We start from the raw sequence: 26,503 nt of genomic DNA on the forward strand, positions 1-26,503 counted from the left end.
TTTTACAGTAACATATATATAACATAGCCTATAGCCTTCTTCGATAAATGAACTATCTAACACTGAAAGAAGGAGAGATTAGCACGTTCAAACAAACAAACAAACAAACAAACAATCAATCAAACAAACAAACTCTTCAGCTTTATAATATTAGTATAGATTAGTATAGATAAGTTATAATCTTTATATTTTATTTCTTAACTATGCTTGTTACTTTTACGATACATAATTTTTTTGAGTTAATTGGTGTTCAGCCACATGCTCTACCGCGCCACGGGTGTAAAACGTTATGTCATCCCAACTCATCGTTATTTAATGTGCATTATTGCTACTATTGCCAGATAGGCAGGTGGCGTATAAAAATTATATAAGACAATAAAACTACTTATTTAATTGACCTATAACTTTAATTGCCTACTATAATTAGGTACCGTAAAACGGGGTGAATAGAAACAATTTTCAACTTTGTCCTAAAAATTTGTAGCGAATAACTTGTTATTTTTATTGTCGGGTTATTTTATATCATGTCCGGCGCCATGAAGAAAGAGTTAAAACCATATTTGTCCAAAAATATGCATAATTTTACGATATTTCATTAAAAAAATGGTCAATTTCTATTCACCCAGCGATAGGGGTGAATCGAAACGACCAAAGGGGTGAATGGAAAAATAGTGTTTTAAAACGTTTTTTCAGTTGACAATATTGTATCTTTATAGATAAATATACACTTAAAGAGATAAATACTCCAAACAACTCATTAGAAAAGAAATTCCACTTTAAATCCAAAGTTTTGAAAAAATTATATGGACCATTAAGGCATTCGAGGACGGTTGACTTTGAAGCAATTTTTTGGGTATAAATATCAATTTAAACATTTAAACAATTATGACACCGCAGAGAAGTAATATCGACGTGTAATCATTTCAAATTTGAACAAAATTCTTAAACGAGGAGTACTCAAATATTGGGCTTGAAAACTTTCCTGATTTTTTTTCTATTCACCCCGCGAATTCTATTCACCCCGTTTTACGGTATATAAAAACTAGTTTCATAACGTAACTAAACGTAATGGCTACTTAATATAAAAATTAAAGATATTTACTTTGATTAATAAAGATATTTAACCCAAAATAACGACACTGAATTTTATCATCACAATCAAAAACAGCACTGAATTTCTGTTTAAATTACATTAGTCTCTATTCCTCCTCATTTATTTCGACAAACCCAGTATATTCGTTACAAGCCATAGACAAATTTAAATCTATCCGATGTCCATTATGGAGCGTGTACCTGTCAAACCCCACTGCACATGTCGTGTCGAAACTTTATTGGATACTTCCAGAGCAAGGAATAGAATTGGCTGTGAGAGATGCGTTGCAATGGAAAGGCTTGGATCAGGCTTTACGCAAACCTTTTAACGACAGACGTCCGATGCTTTTAACGAATCAGATTAGCCGGAAATATGTGAGAGCTTCGTAAAATATGTAAAAGGATGTTTGGTTACGTGTGTCGACGAGGTGAAACATCGTAAATTCAATGAATCCACCACACTGTCCATTGTTTTGTAGAGATCTTTTCGGAGAGACTGTGCTTTGATTTACCATTAAAGTGAAAATTGTGTCACTAAAATAGCTCCAGACTGGTCGTGGGTTTTGAACCCGAATGTCCTGAGTGGTAGACATAATAATAGACTTTAATAGACTTTATATTTTATCTATGTGTTTCACCATTCGACTATCACGGCTAAATTATATCCTGCTAATAATATAAGTGCGAAAATTAGTAAGGATGGATCTAAGTAAGGTTTGATTGTTACATTACTCAATTACGCAAAAACTACTGATCGGATTTTGATGATATTTGGTACACATATAGTTTCAAACTTGCGTTAACTCATAGCATAGAACGTAGAAAGTCTTTATACGAGAAAAGTCGCGGGAAAAGAGCCGAAATTAGTCAATAATAAGTCCCTAATGCTTATGTAAAAGACAAACATTTACCAATGAGCTATGGCCACCGTTCAAGCTGCAGTCGTGAATGAGCTAGGTGGAATAAACACGCGATGCGAATATTGAAAGCCAAGGATTAACAATGATTGACAACAATTAAATAAACCCCACTACACTGGCAACTGCACATGCGAGGCTATTAAACTGGTACTTGTTTTGCCTGAGGTTATGAGAGTTTCTGCTATTAAACGAATAATTGGTGTTTGTGTTCACATTTTGTTGATATTTATTTTGTATACGTATGAGCCTATTTTGTTTTTAATGTAACCTATTTATAACTGTTTTATAACTGATTCTGTTACAAAAGAATCCCCAAAACGTCCTAAGGGACCCCAACAACTTTGAAGGTCACTAACAATTTAGTAGAAAATGCTCAGAGCAACTACTAAAATAGACAGTAAATTTCCTCTTTATCTCCAACCTTTAAATCTGTACTTGATCAAGGGTAATGACAATATTTACAAGCCTTTCCTATCGCAATTTCTGCGGTGGATCTAAAACGGCTTGCTCCTTAAATAACCGTTAATTTCCGGACAACACGATAATAAATGCTGATGTTCGTGTAATTATAGTGTTTGTAAATCGATATAATGAGCGGAGCTGAGCCGTGGGCGGACCCGTTGTAAATCACTCTTCCTGCAGAGAAGACGGCAAAACGGCTGTACCAGTACCGTGACATGCGAATTGTATCTTTAATGGCAACCAACCGATTGTTTTACTCATAAATACTCAAAATATTGATTCCAAATGTCTGTTATTATATATTTTGGCTGCAATTTGTATGTCGATGTGAAGTTAAAGACCAAGGCCGACGGCTTCACGTGCTCTCTGAATCGGAGGGTCGTGATTTTTTGTAGTCGTTTAACCTCGCCGATTATAAAATCTTCCTCCTCGCTTCTTGGTTACAGACTCGTTATAAAGGTAACGTACGTTGGTATTTACAGCTACATGTTTCTATAGCCGACTAGTTTTGGCTTTATTCAGGGTACTTTAACATCAAAGTCAGGATCGCATCTGTTATTGACAGTAGAAATCAGTCATGACAAACGATCTTCGTGTTTACGAACGGCCTCGCACAACACCCAGTACAAGGAAGGAAAAGTACTACTACAGAATCATGATAGTAAACTTTGTAGTAGTAGGTTTTTTGAACAGATAAGGTTAAACATCCCAACTAGCACACAAGCTGCTTATACAGTCGTTATACAGCCTGATAGTTGCATAAGAGTCGTTCAAATGCTGTACAATTCTCTATAAGTTCTATACTAGCTATTTAAAAAACCCTTTAACAGCTAGGCGGGACAGTAGCCGTTTAGTAGGAAACTAATGACTTATAGTGATATATGAGCATGTAATTGCATCGCTAGACAGCCTAGGGAAGTATAACTGAGTTAATGGAATCTTCTATAACACCGTTAACTGTATAAGGGGACTTTAGGAGATAAAGGAGTTTAAACGGAGTTATGCGTTGCGCTTATAGCGCTCAAGAGCGTAAATAAGCTTTTTGTAATGCCTTAGGTTCTATAACAGATTTTTTTAGGGCTAGTGTATTACTCATCTATAAAAGAGTTGCGTAGGTCTTTAATAGCGCCTTGAGCGTTATATCAGATATTTATATGGCTTCTGTACGGCAAATAGATGTATAAGGTATCATTCGAAACATTTTTACAGCCATGGGGATTACAGAATTATGTTAAGCACCTAAAGCGCTATAACCGAGTAATATACCTTTATACTTAAGCTTAAAATTATTATCATAATATATTTACATAGGTGCAGTGGTGGTTCAGTCTGTCAACTGGTTTTAAAGAATAAATAAAATAAATAAAATAAATAAAATAAATAAAATAAATAAAATAAATAAAATAAATAAAATAAATAAAATAAATAAAATAAATAAAATAAATAAAATAAATAAAATAAATAAAATAAATAAAATAAATAAAATAAATAAAATAAATAAAATAAATAAAATAAATAAAATAAATAAAATAAATAAAATAAATAAAATAAATAAAATAAATAAAATAAATAAAATAAATAAAATAAATAAAATAAATAAAATAAATAAAATAAATAAAATAAATAAAATAAATAAAATAAATAAAATAAATAAAATAAATAAAATAAATAAAATAAATAAAATAAATAAAATAAATAAAATAAATAAAATAAATAAAATAAATAAAATAAATAAAATAAATAAAATAAATAAAATAAATAAAATAAATAAAATAAATAAAATAAATAAAATAAATAAAATAAATAAAATAAATAAAATAAATAAAATAAATAAAATAAATAAAATAAATAAAATAAATAAAATAAATAAAATAAATAAAATAAATAAAATAAATAAAATAAATAAAATAAATAAAATAAATAAAATAAATAAAATAAATGAAATAAATAAAATAAATAAAAAAAAAAAGAAAAAAATGATTTTCAAACTATTTTAATATTCAACGACTGACCCCTAAAAGTACGAGTAAAATGCTGGTGTGCGACCAAAACAGTTACATTGAAGCACTCCTATGCCACAACTGCAAAACCTTGAGGTCTACAACAGCAAACACTAGAGCCTTTGTACAGCTTAAGGCGCTAGAGCAGATGTAACCAACTCTGAGAGCTGCTTGATCGAGACGCCATTATAGCATTTGGTAAACATATTTTTTGAGGTTATTACGATCTTTTGAAGATCATATAAATCTATAGCCTGGTAACGTTAACATAATTAAAATCATTTTTTATTACCTATAACCCTAATTAAATTATCTGTAACCCTCAAAGTCTTATTTATGTTCAAAATACAATTTCCAAACACACATATCTATATAATTTTTGCATTTAAAACTGAATATTTTGAGGGCGCATGAAAATATTGACGATAATATACATATATATTGACAGCAAACTGGAACTCGCACTTTCATATCACGTACACAAAGAAATAAAAGCGATAGACTACTTGTTATTTTAATAATCCAATCCGTAAAAATAAAATGGCTCCTCATTTGTCACTGATGATTCATTTTAATACAATATATTTAGTTTACACTTTACACCATAATAAACCGACCATATTACTAATTTAGAGCGTTAGCATTTATAACCGTTACACAGTAGCGCTAAAATAAGGTAAAGGTGGTATAATCGCGCTGCAAGAGCTTTTTTGAACGCTCGTGGCGCTAACCACCTCTGTACAACAGCTGGTAAGCGCCACGAAGCTGCGAAAAAGCTGTTGTAGCGCGATTATACCACCTTCATCTTATTTTAGCGCTCCTGTATTACTACTATACTACGTACTATTATAATTACTATTTACGACCACTGTAGATCCAATGTCGAGCTATAAGCTGGACAGTATGGGCCTATTTGACGCTACAAGAGATCTGTAGCCGCTTATAGAACCACTATACTTCTTACTAAGGAGCCTAAGGCGTTATAAAAATCCTTTAACCGGCCATTGTGCAGCTTGTTATAGCGCTTGTGTGCTAGTTGGGATGTTTTCCTCGAACAAGGCTACGACCAGTAGGTATTTGTATAACGACCTGTTTGAACGAACGGGTTGAGGATGTTGACCTTTCTTAACCACATTTACCTATATTTAGACGCTTGTTTATGTATATAGGTAGTTGATTAAATTATATTTACATTTAATATTGTACCTATATCTGTTATCGTTCTTTTGTTTTTGACATTGATATGAATGTTACTTTCGATCGATTTTGGAGTCTAGGTTACTAACAAGGAGAATAACTGAATCGAGAACGCTTATTATGGTAGTACGGAAATATGATATTATCCCTTTAGGGGCCGATCTCAAGCACAGAATACAAAATAGGACACGTGTTTCAAGGTCTGTGGCAACGTTTGGAAGTTTGTTAGATTTATCAAGCATAAGACTGCTTTATATGTGCTTCGATTAACTATATCAGAGTAGCTGCGATAGTCTCCCATATTTATAATAGAAATCCTTCAGGAATGCCTGGATGGGAGAAGCATAACAGGCCTAAAAAGACATTCAGAGGAAGAGACAATTTGACCTTTGTAATTGTAATCAAGTTGTAGTGAACCGATGACTTTAAGTCATATTGCAGTCACCGTACGATTCGCATTCTTTAGTTCCTATAATAACCTTAATTACAGCCATCGCTTGCGATTTCAAAACAGTTTAATTATTATTGAATAGCGGCTAAAATGGAGAGTGTTGAGCGTTGTTGATCGACAATATCGTGCGTTCAATCGACGTACGTGATACATACTAGTTAATAAGCACATTTCACTGTATCGACGTGACAATCGATATAAAATAATAACACTTATCGATTCTAATCGGTAAACAACATTGGGTAATATTTTACAGAAAAAAAAATACTTTAAAAACTTAATATGACGTGTTATGAATGAATCAGTATTTTTTTAAATATCTGTTTGTTTTTTTTTTAAATCGATATTTCTGGTAAACATAGTATTTTTTTTTTGTGGCTGTGAAAATTCGTAAGTTTTGCGCTAGATATAAGATATAAGGTCCTGGATTGTTACCAATTGTATTTTTTGTGAAGTATTAGTTGCCAAGGAGATGACGCAACGGGCCAAGGTGAGACTTGCACAGATCTCAGAACTTAGCCAAATACGTAAAAAAGTTGCAACAAAGTTAAAAACTAGTTGTTAACGGTGACTTGTATAAAAAGACAATGCCGAGATATGTGGCACATCGAGATATGAATATTTTATAGATTAGTTAACTAGCAACTAAAACTTTCAAAGCATAGTATTCTTCTTATTTATAATACATGCATACTTAAAATCACGCTTTATTCCCATAGGGGTAGGGAGAGAACAAAGACATTATAATATCTTAAGATAATGGGATCAATAATATAAGATAAATAAAAATAAAAATCTTTCTCGATAAAAAAAACACCGTCATTATTTTTAAAAATAAAATGCTGATTTATAGATCATAATGACTTCACATAAATTATGCCTTACAGATAATTACTTAGTAAACAGATAATTATCGCCACTTTATTACTCAATCGTTGGTCGACTGACCTGAGGGAGCCAGTGAAAATAAACTCGCGAGAACGTCACTCAATGTCGTTATTGCAATAATAATTGATTGATAAATCATCTGCTTTTTATAGATATATCAGTGCTATTGTTCATTGATTGAGTCTGTCTGTAATCGATTTAATCTCGGGTCAGTTTGGTTTATAGCAATCCTTATCGACGCCCGCGCTGCCGCCGTTTGAAACCGTATGACAGTATTTTTATTTAAAATCCTCACAGTTTTATCAATAATATATTTATACCTATAAAAATATGTGTGTTTTTGTTTTTCCATCTGGAGTCTTCGTCAAAATATACATACCCTTGATCCGAGACATTACCTATACTAGAACGCAAATACATCATTCGAAGATAAAATTAACGAGGACGTAAACAACTTATTGAAAATATTTTGATTTTTATTTAAGTAGGTATTAATAGAGTAATAAAATTTCCGCACGATAAAAATCTTGTAACATTTCAGAACGAAAAATTGTCTTTCAAAAGGCGTTTAAACTTGGAACGAATTTTGTCGACGGCTGGCGCTTTCGCTCCACTTTTGTGCCTCTTCATAATTCATCGGATCGGGCGGGTGGATGCAAACTTAGCTGTTATAAATCGATCCCTCTCGAGTTCTTGACCCACATCGAGTCAGGTCAAAGCCATGTCGCAGCCCTAGACGCCCGGAATAATGGCGTCTGATTGGAGTTTGATTTTTAATAAGCTACAACTATTTTGTTCCTGTTCTCTTTGATCAAAGTAGTTAATCATATCATCTTTTTATTCTGTACAAGTTTACATTTAACCACAAGGACTCTGCTGTCAGACGATGCTCTTGGAACTACAATCTTCTGAAATTCCAGAAATTCCAATGGTAATATTAAGATCTTTTTCAAGGAAAGAGTTTTAAAGAACCTTTCATTTCCAAGTCTACGTTACAGTTAGAAATATTCGAGCAACTTTAACAGCTCATAAAAAACGAGTTCTATTCAATCGAAAGTAAAATTGGAATGTTGTTAAGTAGGTAACTCAATTCATTATACATTTTAATTTACATGACATGCAAAAGCGGAGATCTCAACAACATGAAGTTGTTATACAGTAGTTATTTATTGTGGCAACACTTAGCCAACTATGTAATAGTTAACTAAGCCCATTTTAATAAGTTAAGCTAATAATAATGCTTATCTGACAGGTATCGTCTGTTTCTGTACAGTTGGTAGTGTATTCGATACTTAATCATGAGGTCTAGGGTTCGATTCCCTGGTCGGATATAATACGGGTGAGTGATATTATATATTTTATTATGTATCTGCTAAGAATGCGGTCCCGGTTACACTCCTGCATTTTGGGCCTTTTAAGCCACGAAAAGATGTTACTTCGTTAAAAATATTAGTCTGTCTGACGCCAACTGAATCCTCTGCAATAGATGGACACAGGCCACTGATGATGATGATGACTGACAGGTATAAATTACTTTTCTATAATCTAACCACATCGTAGGAGACAATTATCAACATCCTACTGATATTATATATGCAAAAGTTTATGAGTGTATGCATGGACGTTTGTCACTCTTTCACGTAAATACTACTAAACCGATTATGATGAAATTTGGTATGTCTACCTACATACTAAGTACTTTTTATCACGGAGTTCCCGAGGGATCGAGATTTACACGGAAGGATTTCCGCAAACGAAGTAGTAGGCGGCCTCTAGTCTAGCTTTGAAAATAAAAGTTAAGAAGTCTTGTCACACGTGATAAGACATTTTCTCCATACGTCAAAAGTCAATACTGCACTGTTATGTATCGTGTCAGTAGGACATAATGCGCTGCCATTAGCTGTGCACTGCATTGTTTACTACCATCGTTAGGTAAAGACCATTAGCCGTAAGCGTAATGACGTCACCTATTTAAATAGAAGCACTAAGACTTGCATCAGCTGACTGACACGGTTAATTGAGTTAGGAAAGTTAGGACTAAGAAAGAAGGAAAAATTGTCATATTATATCATAACTTTTAATTCTCGCTTTGCGTGTTAATTCCCGTATCCTATTATATATTGTCATATTATAGTTTTATTTAAAGTGTTTCCAGTAATATTTTGAGACCAGTTGCCCGATTCTCTTCTACTATCGAGTATCGATAACCAAATGAAAATCCGACCAGCGCCTCTAGTGGACGTCGTAGAAACAATGGAGTATATGGAGACTATATTTCTTTTAAAAAATCCTATTAAAAGTATCCTTAAAAAAAATTAGACGTCTCCGTGACATAGGTACAATATATTCTTATTGCGAGATTTATCTTTTTACTAAGTCCTTTATATCAAAGAGGTTAACTAACTAGCCAGTATTAAACTACACATCATGAAACAGCTTGCAGCGCTTGCAGTATAGCAGTACGTGAGTAATTAGCGCAATCAATATGCCCCGAAGGACGCGGAGCAGGTACTTAGATCATTATCTAAGAGTTGTTGCCAACTCCTGCATCTATGACGTGACTGCCCGTGGGAAATGTGAACACACTGTATAATGTCACTTTACAAATGACATTAGGATTATGAACTTTATAGATGATACCGTTTAGAAGAAATTAGCGATATTTTGTTGGGGTAAATTAACAAATATCGTAAGGAAACCTGGCATGCTTGAGAGTTTTTAAAACTGTTCTTGAAGGCATGTAAAATCCGTAACCCGCACTTGGCTAGCATTGTGGATTCAAGGCCTAAACCATCCCTCATTTCGGGGAAGGAAGCCTAATCTTGCAGTGGAAGATTAATTGGTTAATTTTTACAGGATATAAGTAGGTATATGACCTGAGCGATTGATTTTATTAGATTACTAGCTGACCCGCGCAACTTCGCTTGCGTCACCTAAGAGAATGGGTAAAAATTTTCCCCATTTTTGTAACATTTTTCGTTGCTACTCCGCTCCTAATGACCGTAGCGTGATGTTATATAGCCTATAGCCTTCCTCGATAAATTTGCTATCTAACACTGAAAGAATTTTTCAAATCGGACCAGTAGTTCCTGAGATTAGCGCGTTCAAACAAACAAACAAACAAACAAACAAACTCTTCAGCTTTATTATATTAGTATAGATTAGAAAGTATGCAAATATCTGCACTATGTCAGTGATAAAGCCTTTTTTTTAGTCTTATTGTAACTCATCTTAGCAGCCAAAAAAAAATATTTCACAAGCTCTTCCTATTACAGGTGCACGTCATTTCATTCGCTAACACGTATGCAGAGATAGTAAAGCCATCAGTATCATTTCTGTTAGCAATATGTAGTCGACCTTGCAACAACTACTTTTATATTTAACCGGAACATCTCACTTTGTTGCATAATCGAAGTATTATGCAACATAGAGACGCCATCTTGAATATTAACAGGTTTTTGTTTTCCGAAATTCAACTCTTTCATACTAATTATGTTTAAAAACATGTTGATCACTTGCCTACTTATTTACCTATAGATCTAGGAACTAAATTTAAATAAAAATATATCTAGTTATTAATATTAAATTTAGAAAGAACCGGTTTAGTTTTTAATTTCAATCGAGGACATTGTCTACTTGATTTTTATTAGCTCACTTAGAATATCAATGCCTGTGCATTTAGAAATATTTAGGGCGTGTTTATAGCTTCACTATTTACGTTATTTTTGTAAAAATAAATGAATAAATAAATAACGAAAATAAAAACATGTCTCGGTACGCATGCGCACGCGCTGTTGTCGAGCGACTCGCGCGCAGCTAACCCAATTCCAGCATATCGGCTTTCACAACTCGTTGCATCACACAACACAATGCACAGATGTGCGAACTTACTAACGTATTATATAAAAATAATTACTCTATTCTCACTAACTACGGCCACTTATTGCATAGAAATCGAGAGAAACTCATAATTCTGGATTTAATTACAATTTCGGGTGATAATTATTTATGATCTCGAAACTCTCATTAATATTCAAATTACGTAAAGATTCCGCGCCGAATTAAATCGACCGTGAAAATTAATTGTAATGAATTTGTTTGTTTCCTCAATTTGGGCGGCAATATTAAAATTTATTTGTCCATCAATAAGTAATTTATTAAAAGCGGCGGTAGTTTGATGGTATCTAGTAGAATGAATGTGCTAAACTGATAAAAATAATGCCGTAAATAGTGTAAGTCATTCATAATTTTATTTATAGCTCTGTATTACATAACATTATTTTATGTTGTGTAATTGTTTCTACAATCACAGATCAAAACAAGAACTAGATTGTAGCAGACTTTTGGGTGTCATAGCATTAATGGTGAAAAGTAGATACACGATGATAATAATTAATTATAATATTATGTAGATAAAGTTGCGAATTCATAAATACGTATAGGTACCAATAAATAAAAGATTATCTATCATTTATCAGTTTGACTTCTCGTACTAATTCATTCTGCTAGTTTGACTTCCTAAAACGTAAGTTATTTGGCCATTTCTAAAGCCAAATTATTCTCTAAGATATGTCTTAAGTATACCTTTTACGGAATAATTTACACACAACCTGTTTTCTAGGTCAAGTCAGACACGAAAAAGCCATACCAATCCACAACCGTTTGTATTGTTTACTCACACTACGATAACCTACATTTCCTCAAGTTACGATTACGCTATTACAGACTAGGTTATTCGTTAGGTCAACCTAAGCACGGTATAGATATTTATAAGATCGATAGATAAGAGTTATATTGTTGGAGTTTAGTACTTAATATTTTTTTTGGTTATTTCCCATAAATTCCAGATAAACAAATTACATCATAAGCACGAAAATTGTCTCTAAAATGTGTCCGAGAGAATACATTACACCTCGCTTGTCAATCACATTTGAACAATAATATCGAAGTTTTCGTAAAATTCCTTCGTTTGACTAGCACGAGAAAACTTCTTTTTTACGCTTAGTATAAATTTAAGAAATCTGTCCAAGTAGAAATCTGTACAAAAACAATAATTAAAACACAGTTCTAACATAGATAAATGACAAAATGAAAGGACTATAATTTCATTTCCCACGCAAGTCTTAAATGAATGCGAGAAATGGGTCACTATCATACTTGTGGGCGAATAATCTTTTGGAGGCGGACGTCTATTGTGAATGGCAAAGATAACAGTACCGGCCATGTGACTAGATAGCCAAAATAAATATGAATCCGTCGAAGTGTTCTAACTGTCACTTGTAATCCGGTCGCGAATATTGACCCAAATATTGTTTGGTACGTAACCAAAGTCCTGTTATAGATTTTGCAGTAGTTTTATACGTGTTATAAAGTAGTAGAGAACGGGCTCAAAGTTTAAAGACAATGCTAATGTAAATAGTTTAAATAGGAAGGAATTTTCTTTTATAAATATTACTATATCTTAAGAGGGCGATTGTGGTTGTTTATTTTAGCGGAACGAGGAAGTTTTAAGTCAAATTTAATTCACCGATTAAAAAACTAGGTTCCTATAAACATAAATAATGTTGTCCTTAAATGCACGGGCGAGGTCGCGGACAAAGCTAATACAAGAGCAATAGAATACGCGATTGTTAACTTATTTAGGCTAAACGAAATCGTAAGCGGTGTTCAAAATAAAACAATGATTTGACAAAGAGGTCAAGAGTTTGTTATCAACGCTGGCAGCAGTTTGTTCAGCGACATACATACTTGTAAATATTTATGCGGTTCAGTCGCTCGGTGTGATTTATTTAACGCGTTTGTTGAAGTTACGGGGTGTAAAATGTACCGTATGAAATGTATGAATATAATCTGTGGTTAGCGCCTAGCGGTATGGTATAAAATGCATTTTCCTTCTAATTTTCACCAATAAATGTTCTCCATTTTTTAATTAGATCAAACTTTATTTTAATAAATAAATAAATATTATTGGACACACAGTCATTTGATTCCATACTAAGCAGAGCTTGTACTATGGTGACCAAATAACAGATATAGATTATATTTACTTATATCGATAATTTGAAAACCAGAGTCAGAACAAATAATACCCGTGCTCATCATACAAAGATTTGTCCCGAGTGGGATTCGAACCCACCACACGCGGCGCTACGGTTGTTACCGCTTAAACCACTGCGGCAAACGTGCAGTTTAATATTAAAAAAAATAAAAATGTAATTACCTAATTGGATTTCACTACGTACGCAGAAAAAATATTTTCTATGGAGTAGGTACCCACATAAAAGATATTATGCGTCCAGAATGCAAAAATAATACGGAAATCCACTTAGGTATTTGGATAAAAATAAGCCATTGTCAGTTCTGCACACGGCATTTGAAACGTTGTCTTTCATTGTATATTTATGTATGTCTTATTACACAGGTATATAATGATGCAGCATAATTAAATGTAAGTAAATAAAATGAGTGTACTTATCTCTTACATAACTGTAATGTATAATGAAGCCGGAAGTTAGTGGTACCAATAGCGTGCTCATATCCACTCTAGTTGACCGCGCGAGTGAGCGACCTTGCCGATGCAAGTTGAGCGAGATTATCAACTTATCTACAGATATTATAAGAAAAGTTAAAGTAACTGGTACTATTTATTTTAAACAGGTAGGGATCTTATTTTATTAACTAGTAACTTGGTTAATTTGTGATAGAATGATGAAAGCATATTTTTTTCCAAATATGTTCGCGTTATAGCAAATAGAAATCAGCAGTATCCAATGTTATTAATTTGTAACACTTAGAATACTTTAAAAAATATAAAATGAAGATAAGATATTTCGTACTTTTGCTATTTACGGCCATTAGCTTGTTACGCCATCTGTTGACAATCTTTTAATCAATGCATTTCCAAAAAAAATTAAAAGACTTTTCAAATGCTGAAATCCCATAAAATCGTAAAATAATATCAATCATAATTTATTACAAGTTATTATTGATGTTTTTGAAATATAGTGTCACCAAAATGTGCCAAAATCAACAAAAGGAACTTGGTATTGGCACACGTAATTAGCACAGTCTTGATTTGATTACAACTTGAACTTGACTGAATGACTGTTGACAGATAGTCAGTTGACTAGGTACTTCCTTTTTAGTGTTTTTATTTTTACTTTTTACTTTCTTGTGAGAATGCGTTGTTGTTTGTTGTAGACTGTAACAAAGTTAAAAAAGCGTAGTGTTTACTGTTTGTATTAAAAATCAAATAGCTTCGTGACCTTGAGTCCTTCACTGTTGTTTTTAATTGTTTTAATCGTTATTTATTGTTACCTGCGGTAAAAAGTGTGGATTACGTGAGTTTATTGCAAGTGTTGTGTTTTGAATGGAAACAAGCTGTATGTTATGCAATTTTCCTGTAATTGGTATGCATAATTAATTAATCTACGGTACCTAGGACCGTTCTTTTTTATCCTTTAGTTTAGCGCCTTCTTCCAGACGTACAATAATAACCATTATAAATAGGAACCATAAACCAGCGTGGTCTTCGTTTTCTTAGTGCGGCAATGACCGGTGAGGTTTTTCCGGTCACGGTATGACGTCACGTAAGGGGGATACGGTTGACTGACCTTAGAACAGTCCCGTAACTACCATGTGTCGATAATGGCCGTCCCATGAAGGGCTGTAGACTGTTCTAATCCCATACCTAGTAAATTTTACCATTTGTTTATTGTTTACCCTATTCTAACTTCTTTGAAAAACAAAGTCAATTATCAATAAGAAACAGGCCGTTTATTCGTCTCCATATAGGTCGGTGATGAAAATATGACCTTGTGAAATACGTCTGACCCATTTCATTGGCGACGCAAAGTAGAACAGTTTATGTTATTCAAAATCAGTTATTGAAACGTCTTCAATTTATAATTCAGAAAGTTATACGACTTGAGACATTTTTCCTCGAATACTATTCTTTTGAACTTCACCTTCATTTACCTTTATTACACTCTAACCTCTGTAGCACAAATCTCTGCAATTGGTACTGTCGAGTATCGAGAGTTTGACCTTCAAAATGTACTATCAAAATAGTTACTACGGACCCCGCTACATGCGCCAATCAGATTTGCGTGCAAAATTTCTCGATAGCTAGCTAGGTAGGTACCTAGTCAGTTAGTTATGAGACTTCATCACAAATCATGCATCTGTATTAAAAGATTTGATTGAAGCGAGGTTAAACAGTAGTAAACATGATGACCACCTGTTTTACGCTTAGGTACACTAGTGGCACGTCTTCACTTCGCTCGTGTCAATTTAAAGTCTGCGGTATTAGTTGCGTAATATTTAATGGTGATATTAATTTCAAATACATAAACCCTGTAGTATCAGAAATTACTCTTCGTGATACATAGTCCTATGTACCTCATCATAATATTATACAACACCTATACATAGAATCAGATATAAGGCTCTATTACGTTATGGGCCAAACCTATGAACGAATCTTGCTATTTGGAGTTTCGCGGCTATTAAAGCAGACCTCTAAGTTGTCGCTGCACTAAGCTGTGGTGCACCGTGGTCGCTGCACAGCTAAACACTTACTTTCGTATGGTAAAATATGTAAGTATAAAAGTGAATTCATTATAAGAGTAATCGTTTTTAATTAAATTTAACATAACGTTTTCTCGAAGATTGATATTAATTACACCGCTCTTGTATTAAATGCTGAATACTTTAGCGATATACTATAATTATTACAGCTAATTTATTATAAAAACGACAAATTTACTTATTTTTAAAGAAAACACCTTTATTAGAACATTACATGTAGCCATACAGCCAATATTTTTGCTTTTTTTCCCCACTCATTATACAAAACATACTATATAATATAGATGGACGCGAAATCTAAATGCTGCCTAGTTCTTATGAACTTTTAATGCAGGGAAAACAATACCAAAATATTTACTAAGTTATCTCAGCTTGGAATAGAAAGTCCCTAACAATACCCCTAATAATCAAACCCAGTTTCTCGCCCTATTGATGGAAAACCCTGAGTTTGGAATACAGAATGTCATTAGCACTGTATGCAACATCGAACTGTATTTTGTACAAGCCCGTCACGTGTGGAGCCACGATGCATACTCCATTGTTGTACACCCGTGCGTGGTTTATGATTACAAACATGCTAAAGATAAATTCTATCTGTATCACTGTTTATTATCTACATAGTTACATATACTATGATTTAGTCATGATGAAGATTTTTCGTAATCATATTTTTGCAGCGTCATCGGTTTCAGTATACATAGAAATTGGAAAATATCATATCATAGTCGATTCCGAATCAACTATGATATGACATTTCGCACATTTTACTTGTAAGAATTAAAATAAAATATCTATAGGAAAATACATCATATCTAATACACTATATAGTTACTATTATGTCCAAATATTTTATTCTAAATACCTACCTACCACTTAATTTTTTTTAATAAATAAGCAATAGTTTTTTAAATGAAACTCATTAAAATAAAAAACATTGAAACAAGAATTCCCACTGGCCTTGATTACAGGGACCGCAGATAGGCATTATTATTAATTATCAATTTATCAAGTCAAGTGATAAAAGACATCAAGACTGCGTGAGAAACAAGCTCTAGGTAACTAGGCAGATGCCAGTAGACATGAAATTACTAAAGAAATGTTACTACTAGTTAGTACTTTTCCCTAACAATTTTTACTCTAGTTCCACTAGTAGCCGTAATACCAGAAGGCTAAAAATATGTAAATAGTTTGATATAATCATTACGGTAACTAATTAACACATTCTTATCAGAAAACTGCATATAACGTACTTATGAATATGACGCGATCATTTATTAGAATAGAAGCACATACCTAAGTTGTAATATATTATAGTACATAGATACTAAACTAGTTAACTCGGAAGCTTGTAAGCCTTATTACACAATTCAATACACACTCTCTGGGACACTACCTGATAATTTATTTGCTTGTAATGATTAAAGTAAGCTCAAAAACCACCTCTATATAAATTAACCTAGTCGTGCAACCTAGCACAATTAATCATCTTTAGTATATTTATTATAATATTTAATAACACCGCACGCATCCTCAAGTTAGTCATAAAGAGCAGAAAATCATATGGAAGTGGAACAAAAACAAAACCTTCCCACGTGTGCATAGAGAACAATGACATCGGAAAGTTGTGCGAATGCGGCCCGATAGCGAAGAAAGTCGACGGAATACATCAACCAGCACTAAGATTTTATTAAGTGCTAAAAAGAGTTAACGCTATACAGCATTATTGTGCCATCACTCTCTGACTTGGGGATAAGTAACGAGTTTCCTGGCAATACCGCGGAACGCGATTCAACCGTGAACTGTGCAAAAACGCAGCGCGCAGAGAAATTTGCTTCGTGCTCAACTTTTTGTTGCGTGTTGATTGCTACATAACGGATTTGTTTTTATACTGTAAGTACGCTATATTGTTGAAGACGCAAGTTCAGAAAATAAATGATCCTTAAAAAGTTAGAGCAGTCCTTAAAAAGTCAAACTTAAAAATTGTCTAAGCCATAATTTCTGAAAATTAATGCACATCCATATTTTTAAGGTTCGATGAACCGAAATCGCATAAGCAAAACTGAGATATAAATACCTAGTTGAAGTTTGAATATCAGTAAATTAACATAAAAGTTAAGTACACATAATCCTAATGTTAAAAATAATGTCATAGTATTATTAATTTTATTATTGTTACACCTACGCACAACATGTTAAGTGTATTTTATTATTACAATTGAAGTTTTATCACGTTTTGTATGAATATAATTGAGTGCGCTGCACATTCCAGGTCCAAATTGCAGTCCGAGGTCGTCTCCGCGTGCTGCACGCACGCGTACGCTCGTGCGATCTCCCGTGATACCATAGCGGTGATAGCGGGATTAGCGGGTACTCTTCGGCTTGTTTCGTTACCTTTCGGCCTGCCTCGCGTCCCCTGCTTGGACATGATTGCGAGAGCCAACAAGACCTCGTCCCCCCTCTACCCGCCCGGGGACAGTACCTACTCGAATCAGTCTGCCTCGAGCTTTGCCCGTGAGCGGTCGCGCTGTCGCTTGTTTTAGCGATTTTAGCCGTCTTTTAATTCGTGTGTTCTCCTCGAATAACCTTAAAAACTCTTGGACGTTGTTATAAAAACTGGATTACACGCTTCGCGGCGGCGCTGTTAAAGTGACTGAAGTTGGTTTTGTGTTGGATCGGTGACAGTGAATTGGAGCTGCTCGCGCTACGTCCGTCGTCGTGCCTGAGTTGGCGTCGTCCCTCCGATTCTCGCGAGGTAAATGCCGAGACTCTTCCGAGGAGAGCGATCGCATACGTGGACAGAAACCGGATTGCGATGTCGTGCTTTTAATAAAATCTATTTCTTTAAAAAGTTTGTGCAGAATAATTGGTTTCGCTTCTCGATTGGCACCGAGCTGAACGTGGTTCGAAAGACATGTACCGTTAGTCGACGTCGCGGTCGATGCCTGCTCGCGGAGGCTTTCTTTAGAAATTTAACTCGTAAATACAAAGTTTATAAAAAGTTTCTACTTTAATATATGACTTATATACATAGCACGTACAGCTATGACCTGAAAACGGTGATCGCTACGGCGGTCTGACTTTAAAATAAGGAAATGTTTACCGTGTTAGCATGTTTCAATGCCATTATCTTGATAAAGACGGTTACGTATGCGGAAACGGCGATGAGCAACTTTATTGTTCCTTAATCAGCGAGTGTTGAACATCTGGCCTTTGTTAAATAGAAAATTATGAAATGTGCCTATGATGGTACACAATAGAGAATGTGCCTTGATGTAGTGAGTAACTAATGAATAAACGATTTTCTAATTAGGAAGCTAATTAAACATGACTGCTCGAAGTAATATGGTCTCCAGCACCTCCAAAGGGCGTGGCAAGTGGCCAAGTGCTTCAAGGCTCACGGGGTCGGGTTTTTTAATCGGGTACTATGAGTGTGCCCACTTGAAACATTTCGACACCGCAGACGAACGTTGTTGGGTCACCAGACACTCGAGCTCTCACGATTCTGTTCAATCTGTTAACCATTTACTCAACGACGATTTCGAAAAAACAACTTGACAAATGTGTGTTTCAAAAATAAATAAACGTTTTCACGAAATAAGCCCACTTAGAGTGTAAACCAAATTGTCTAAAGAGTTTGTACTGGCTGGCAACGAATGTGACAGAACAATTGCTCAAAAAAAGTCAACTAAACAAAACTTTCTAACTCTTTGAGGCTAAGATGATTTAAATCTGTTTATGAGAAGTGAATAATGTAGACTGTTCTTCAGTTAAAACTTAGCCTTGTATGTTGGAAGATTTGCTCACAATTTTCTTGTATGATTGACTAAGTATCGTCAGTGACACAGAAGCTAAACGTATTCCCAGTGGATTTACGATTAAAATAAAAATACGAGATGCGGGCGTTGAAAGAAGATCATATGATGGTTGGTTGTGCTTTCTCAACATAGCATCTATTTATAGAAGGATGCCATGCGCGATGAGCTGGGGCGGCCTGCGCCAACAAACTAGGTCGCGATATTTGCGCCCGTACCTGAACATGCGCAAGCGACGCCTAGTCAATGACACCACGCGAAGGACATGAAAAATCTACGACTAAATGGGCCACCCCGATATCAAAACAGCAAAAACAAACTTGTGATAAATCAAAGCCATTCTGACATGATTTATTATTAGTAAATGTTGAAATATTGTGAGACGCATACCGAATGCGTAGGAATGTTTGATTAATTACAGTTATCGGAGATGAATTTCAAAGAATGTTCCCTGCTAAACAGGTCAAACACCCAAAATAAAGTGAGCAACCGGAAGTTTTTGTGATTCACGCTTGCAGTCCGATGTCTGTCTGCATTTTAATTCCTGATCTTGTTACATGTTATATTAAGTGTAAAGCATAACGTGAAACGTGTTGTGTTGGTTAAATAAGAGATCAATGTGTGTTACCGTGAATTAGTAAATCTTTGGACAAACATCAAGGGAACTTGGACGTCTAACAATAAACTTTCGCACAGCCCTTTTGTCGTAGTTGGCAGACTGTCACTTGTTTCCGTGACGAAGGACAGAGGCAGTGAACGACCGAAATATGGCGTGAAAGATAATTTCTCGCGGTTGGACCGATGTCGTCAGCTGATAGCCCGAGGTTAATGGCCTCGACTTTGTCTCGGTACTCACGCTCCTATCGTCCTAGTCCTCACCAACTGAGGTCGATGGGTTATCGGATTATTTTTATAGATACGGTGGATTCGATTTATGGGCTACTTAACTTATGTATTTTAAGAGTCAAGCTTTACCAAGGATCTTGATAACTTGAAATACATTTTCACGAACTGTAGCAATTCCGGTGTGAACTATTATTTAGAAGTGATTACTGTCTTATTCTTAACCTTGATAAACTTTGAGTCTGATAAAAATCGTTCGAAAAATAATAATCATCTTAGTTTAAAATGGAGACAAAAATAGGTTCACAAAAAATGAGCATTTTTATATATTAGGCAAATTTTATATTCAGCAGCTGGTATTAACGCACCTAAAAAGATGTGTCCAAGAAAAGGCGGGCTACATGAGCTCATGACGTCATATCCTCGCGAAAAAGCAAGGTTCGAGTAACCTTCGACAGTAATTGAGCAAGATTGCCTTACACGCGCCCATGATTCATAATAATTCATCAGCAAAACTGACTGTTTGTCTGATTTATGCCCATTAATTCGTGAGTCTCGAGGATTTCTGGCTATTGTCTCGTAAAACGCGTGAAAAATGTTATTTACATGTGATGTAAACATCCCTTTCCGAATTTAACTGTACCTGTGTTCCGATGTTTTGTTTTTTTCTGAGGCAAAAATGATCTTATTACACTAGTTTCTTCAGTCTTTCGGGTTCATCTGGTTTCATTTCTTTACTTTGATGTCTTTTTCAGGTAATTTCCCACAAAAACATAACGATGAGTGATGATCATGAATCGGTTCAGGTTCTATCAATTTATTTAGCATGTGTCTAAAACTTTCTCTAAATACGTAATCGTTGCTGACATCGTATTTACATATTATCTTCGTAAGAAGTTATAAAACAGTTAAGTATGTCGTATAAGTTATTAGGTGCTTTTAAATCACTCCTTGACAAGTTTATCTCAAGTTCTAAATCTAATCACAGGCAACAATGCCTCCCTTGGTATCTGTTCAAGGTAAACAACTAACTTTTCCCATGGAAGTTCTATACGTACTACGTTTTATATAGATTGACTTACAATAGTGTTTTAAGCGCTTAATCCCTCATTCATAACAGAATTTAAGCCCGCCGGTCAATCTATTGTTTATACATAAATGCAAAATTTCACTATTGTTACATTTTGCGCAGCATAAAATTATTCTGCTGGTTATAATACATTTTTATTATCATTACGTTTTTGGTCCTTATTTTGTTGTCAATAGCCAATTCCAGCCTCAGCTAAATTTATTTAAATCGGTATTCACGGTTTATAGTAAAAAAAGTAACGTTTATCGAAGTAACATCAAGATATCGGGCCTAAAACCTCCTACTAAAAAGACCAGTCTTAAAATATTCATCACAAAGACCAAAATACTTTCATAGCCGTTTGATTATACAGGTAATTTCCGAAGTCTTTGACGACTAGCTGTCCCGTAAATTAACAAGCCGGGCAATAAAGGGGTATAGGAATTCTATTACAAAGTATCCCTTAACATTTCGCTTTGCCAGAGGCAACTTAGTTATCGTTGTTTAGACCAGACTTCAATTTTATTAACGCTATAATTGTTTTATAAACGTCTTTGTTATTGGCTGGCTGCTCTGTAGTTTCCTCGACGTTTTCGCTCTTAATTACATGCTTTTACTTTGTACGCTCTATTAAGGCATCAAAACATAATTTGATACCATGCGAGCCAGACTGCGTTTCATTCTTATTGTGGGTGTGATTTACTGTACAATTTACGAAGTATAATTTAAAGAAATCAATTGACGAATCTTCCCACTCAGTCATATTTCAACTGTAGTTCAAAGATGATGTAGATTTATGGCCACGACCGGGAGCGACGCGACGCGACGGCTTATCTTGTTTCTCGAGACATGAAGGGGTTTCGACGACAAAATACACACTCGGTAAAAGTAATTTATCGAAGATTTGACCGCTGTTATGCCCCATACTGACCGAAAGTATTTATCTGGAACAATTGGCTCGTACCTACTGCAACGTGTTATAAGAGTATACGTAACGTAATAATATGATTTAACAGGAAATAATTGTCCATGTAACAATAGTTCGCGTGATCATGTATGTAGGTGATACAGTTTGAAGCGCTAGTTCCGGATGCGATGCGCGGGCGCAGCACAGCGCACGTTGCGAAACCGGCAACGGCCTCAATCTACGATCAGGGTCAACAATAAAGATTGCAACATCAAACAATATCAGTTGACATTGATTGTTATTTTTAGGTAATCCTTGACTTATCCATATAATAAAAGACTAAGCTTATATTATTTATAAGTCAATTTGGATTACCTGTTCGATATGCAATTCTTAACTATATCATGGCTAATTTTGTAAGAATACTTCAGTTTGGTAAGCTATGTAAGCATACCAAACTAAAGTGTACCTTAAAGAATGTACCTGTGAATGTCCTAATCATGTAACGGAGCCTAGAAGCTAATTGTTGAAATAAACTGCGTAGTTAGTAACGAGTGACCAACTTAGCAGTCATATCAACTAGATCTTCAAAAGCGAGCAATTAGCCCAGTATTAGTTATAACAGTTAGAACAGGTTGTGCAAAGATTTACCGAGGCGACGGCAGCGACCATCGGCCACCGGCCACTTTCACCGCCGCCATCTTGTGGCGGGCATGTCGTGCGTTTGCGCTGCTCATTGACGAATTGGCACGCCTATTGTTGGTAGTGACGTCACACACGTCATTATGTTAGAGGAATAGCATTAAAGATTTTCTTCGAATTGGCACAGTTTTAAGATTTATTACGAAATATCAACGCCATTACCGGCGTTCGAGTAACTGAGGTCGCTTGAAGTGCTCTAGATTTTGTTCTGAAGCATGCAGGATGTTTACAAAGTAGTTTTTAAGCATGTCTTTTCAGTTTGTTCTATTTTTACTGGGTATAGGTATCTTGTTATCTTCTTAATTGTAGTTATTAAAAAATCATTAATCAACATTGTGCAATGTTTTTTCAAGATACTATACATAGGTAGGTAAGTGACTAGGTACTTGTGTATGTTCTTGATGTCATCTAAAGATAAAGAGTAAAATTGGACTCAATAAATTGGTCCAGTCGTGAATGTTAACAGCATTTGATAGGAGCAAGTAGTAACTACAAACCCTAAATCATGACGTCAATCACGAATAATATAATCAACCTCAATATAACCAATGATTTATAAATTTAGGTCACAATTGGACATTTATTAGGAATAAGTGCCTAAATGCGACCTAAATATATAAGTACATACTAAATATAATAGAAGCCATACTCGATTATTCATGAGCAAGAAATTGAAATTGTTAAAACTAATGTTTAAAATATGTATTGTCCAACTGTCATTAATACATCAAATACAAAAATGATGCGATTACTCGAAAAAAACAATCACAAGCACTTCGCCTTTTCTTATAGGTGAAAGAAAGCTTTTTAGTAGAATATAGTGAACTCATAAAATAAACGTAAGTGGTAAATGAATTATTTACAAAGTTATTCGACATAACTCTGATTTCTACTTTTCGGTAAGTAATGGCTCACGGAAAACAATATTACTAATATTTAAGTTCCAGTTTTGAACTATTCTGATCAGAATATTTTATTTGAAATCTTCATACTAGATTCAGACTTTCAACACTCACAGATAGTAACAGCAAAACCGCGAAAATGTATTAAAACTCAAGCCCAACAATCCATCAATTTAGGGGGTGGTAAAACTACATGAGACATCAAAACTGGCTGTTAGTCTTTTCTCTTTTATAACTTTAAAATAATTATGAGGGATGAAGCCTAACTCTAAGAGATATTTTCCTTTGTTCAAGTTTCAGAGCAACGGAATTGTAGAAGTAATTGAAATCTATGAATAGAGTGTTCATCTCTTTGTGAATGAGAAACCTTTTCTCACAAGATATAAGCCTTCGTGAATATAAAGGAAATTGCCCTGTGACGGATATAGAAACTGACTGCATTCCGTATTATTGGCAGTCACTCAGTCACTATGCGGTTAAGTTATTTTTGTCAAGTGCTGTATTGTGGTTAACTTATTTATAGGTGCAATACAGATTCTATTTCAGGAGTACGAAAGCTGTTTCGTTTCATATTGATAGATAGTTTGCAAGAGATCATACCTAATTCACATCTGTTGAATGTAGTTTTACTACCAGCGAAATAGTTTATTGATAAAGCTTCAAGAGTTTATAAAAATCACTTTTATCTATTTCTTGTCTACTCTATAATCTCTTTGCACAATAATAGCCGAAATCTAGTACAGTAAATACGTAAATAACTACAAATCTTTATTTGTAAATTCGTCAGCTTTTAAAGCAATAAACTTCTGTAGACACAACAGATTATTTACGTCGAACAGAAACAAATTGGTGTTCTGAGAAATCAAGAGAATTACGGTAGGAATTCCTTCGAAATATGTATGAAATGAATTCAGTCCGCGTAATAAGGATATCAAAAGGGGTCTTCGTGGGAATATTTTACTCATTTTTTTATTCAATTTTGAACAGAATATTCGATTGTTAAGGAGAAATCATGAAAGAAACCTTATGATCATGTTCATTCCGAATTCTGCCTATAAGTACGAACACAATTTTAATTCATCCCAAAAATCGTTAAATTATGGTTTCTCGTAAGCGGTTTATCAATAGTTGTTACATTCCTGTGAATGTGAACATGCGTTACAGTCATTAGCATAATACAAACTTTATTGTAAATATAAATATTTTGTCGTCGCACGAGTTTAAATAGAATTAGTAAACAGCGACAAGGTAACAACTAGTTGCTACGGAAACCTCGTATCGCGTTATACGTGGAAGTTATTTCCTGAAGTCCTCTCATAATATAATGCGGTATGTAAATAATAATGTATTATGTATCGAGTGTCATAATACAAGGTCCCGGTCAATAATGTTATTGGTTTTATCACTAAGAAGTTATCTTCAGTCACCGAATGTTTGTGTTGGGAAATTTGGAACAGTAGGTTGTCTGGGCACCCTAAAAAACAACTAGCAACAGGTGGATATCCTAAATACGCATTGCCCGCGCCCTTCCTATACATGTAGTACCTACATTTGGAAATACGTGAGAGTATTAATTGATGAATCAGAACAATTGCGCCCAATTGGCATAGGTATGTATGTGTATGCATTTTTAGTGGTAGAGTGTCGACGTGGATAGGGGGATGAAATGAAACGTGACTGGAATGATTAAACCGAGATTCAATATATACATTGATGATGCTCTATTCCAAACCATCCATACAGTATAGGGGACTGAAGTTTACAGAGCGAAAAAGAGATATTTTTTTCTAATCCAATAAATTACGATTGTCATTCCATGTCAATCGTTGTAGTAATTGTCAGGCGTGCCGTACCATTTTATATCCTTCCGCGAACGATCACGATTACGATCCTCAATGGACGTGACAGTGAATCATGCTCTATTATGGGAAAGCCTTCAATTATAATAAATTGTATAAGAAACTTGACTATTCAATATTTTTCTGCGGTTTTGATACACAACAATTTTTTTTACTAAGGCTTTAAGGTTCATCATCAAATGATTTAGACATTTGAGTGTGATGTTATTATTGCCATAAAGCTCTTTGTTTCAGCTTTACAGACATAGATCATGAACAGTCACACAGACATAGTTTTAGATATATTATTATGATATAACTAATAATTACAATGATTATAAATCATTCCACGACGTTTATATCGTACCTGAATACGAAGAGCAAGTTTAGTGTTCGTTCACATTGATCGCCTCGCAGCGAACCTAAATATATCTCTGCGGTGAAATGCTTTTGAAGCTAAACTTACTCATTCTGTAAGTAGGTTTGGAGACTAAAAAAGTAAGGAAAGACCGTGTTGTAATTGAGATAGTAGAAGACATAACAGAAACATTTGATTGCGCGAAAAAGATAGTTGAAAGCCAGTCCACTAATAAAAGTGTTCGAAAAAGATGGGTGCAATGTCCTGCCGCTATCAACAATCGTGTAGTCATCGAAAATTTTGGATGCATATTTCAAACGAACTATTTTTCAAACACAGATTTAATATTAAAATACAGTAAGTAGCTCGATTCTCTACTTCTATCGACGAACTGCTAGCTAACGAGAAATTTTACACTAAGAAGAACGTATGTAAGAACTAATTTGGCAGTACATTTTAAATGTCAAACTCTC

General features: G+C 34.4%; 1 protein-coding gene across 2 annotated transcripts in view; it reads left to right on the forward strand.

The window, feature by feature from the left end:
• The first annotated feature begins 18,086 nt into the window (after positions 1-18,086).
• LOC142973514 (uncharacterized) overlaps positions 18,087-26,503 on the forward strand; it is a 59,818-nt gene continuing 51,401 nt past the window's right edge. For both annotated transcript variants that reach the window (XM_076115301.1, XM_076115303.1), the window contains exon 1: positions 18,087-18,351. The gene's annotated coding sequence lies outside the window, so the exon portion shown is untranslated. The remainder of the gene's footprint in view (positions 18,352-26,503) is intronic.

This window comes from Anticarsia gemmatalis, chromosome 6, assembly GCF_050436995.1.
Source record: "Anticarsia gemmatalis isolate Benzon Research Colony breed Stoneville strain chromosome 6, ilAntGemm2 primary, whole genome shotgun sequence".
NCBI classification, from domain to species: Eukaryota; Metazoa; Arthropoda; class Insecta; order Lepidoptera; family Erebidae; genus Anticarsia; species Anticarsia gemmatalis.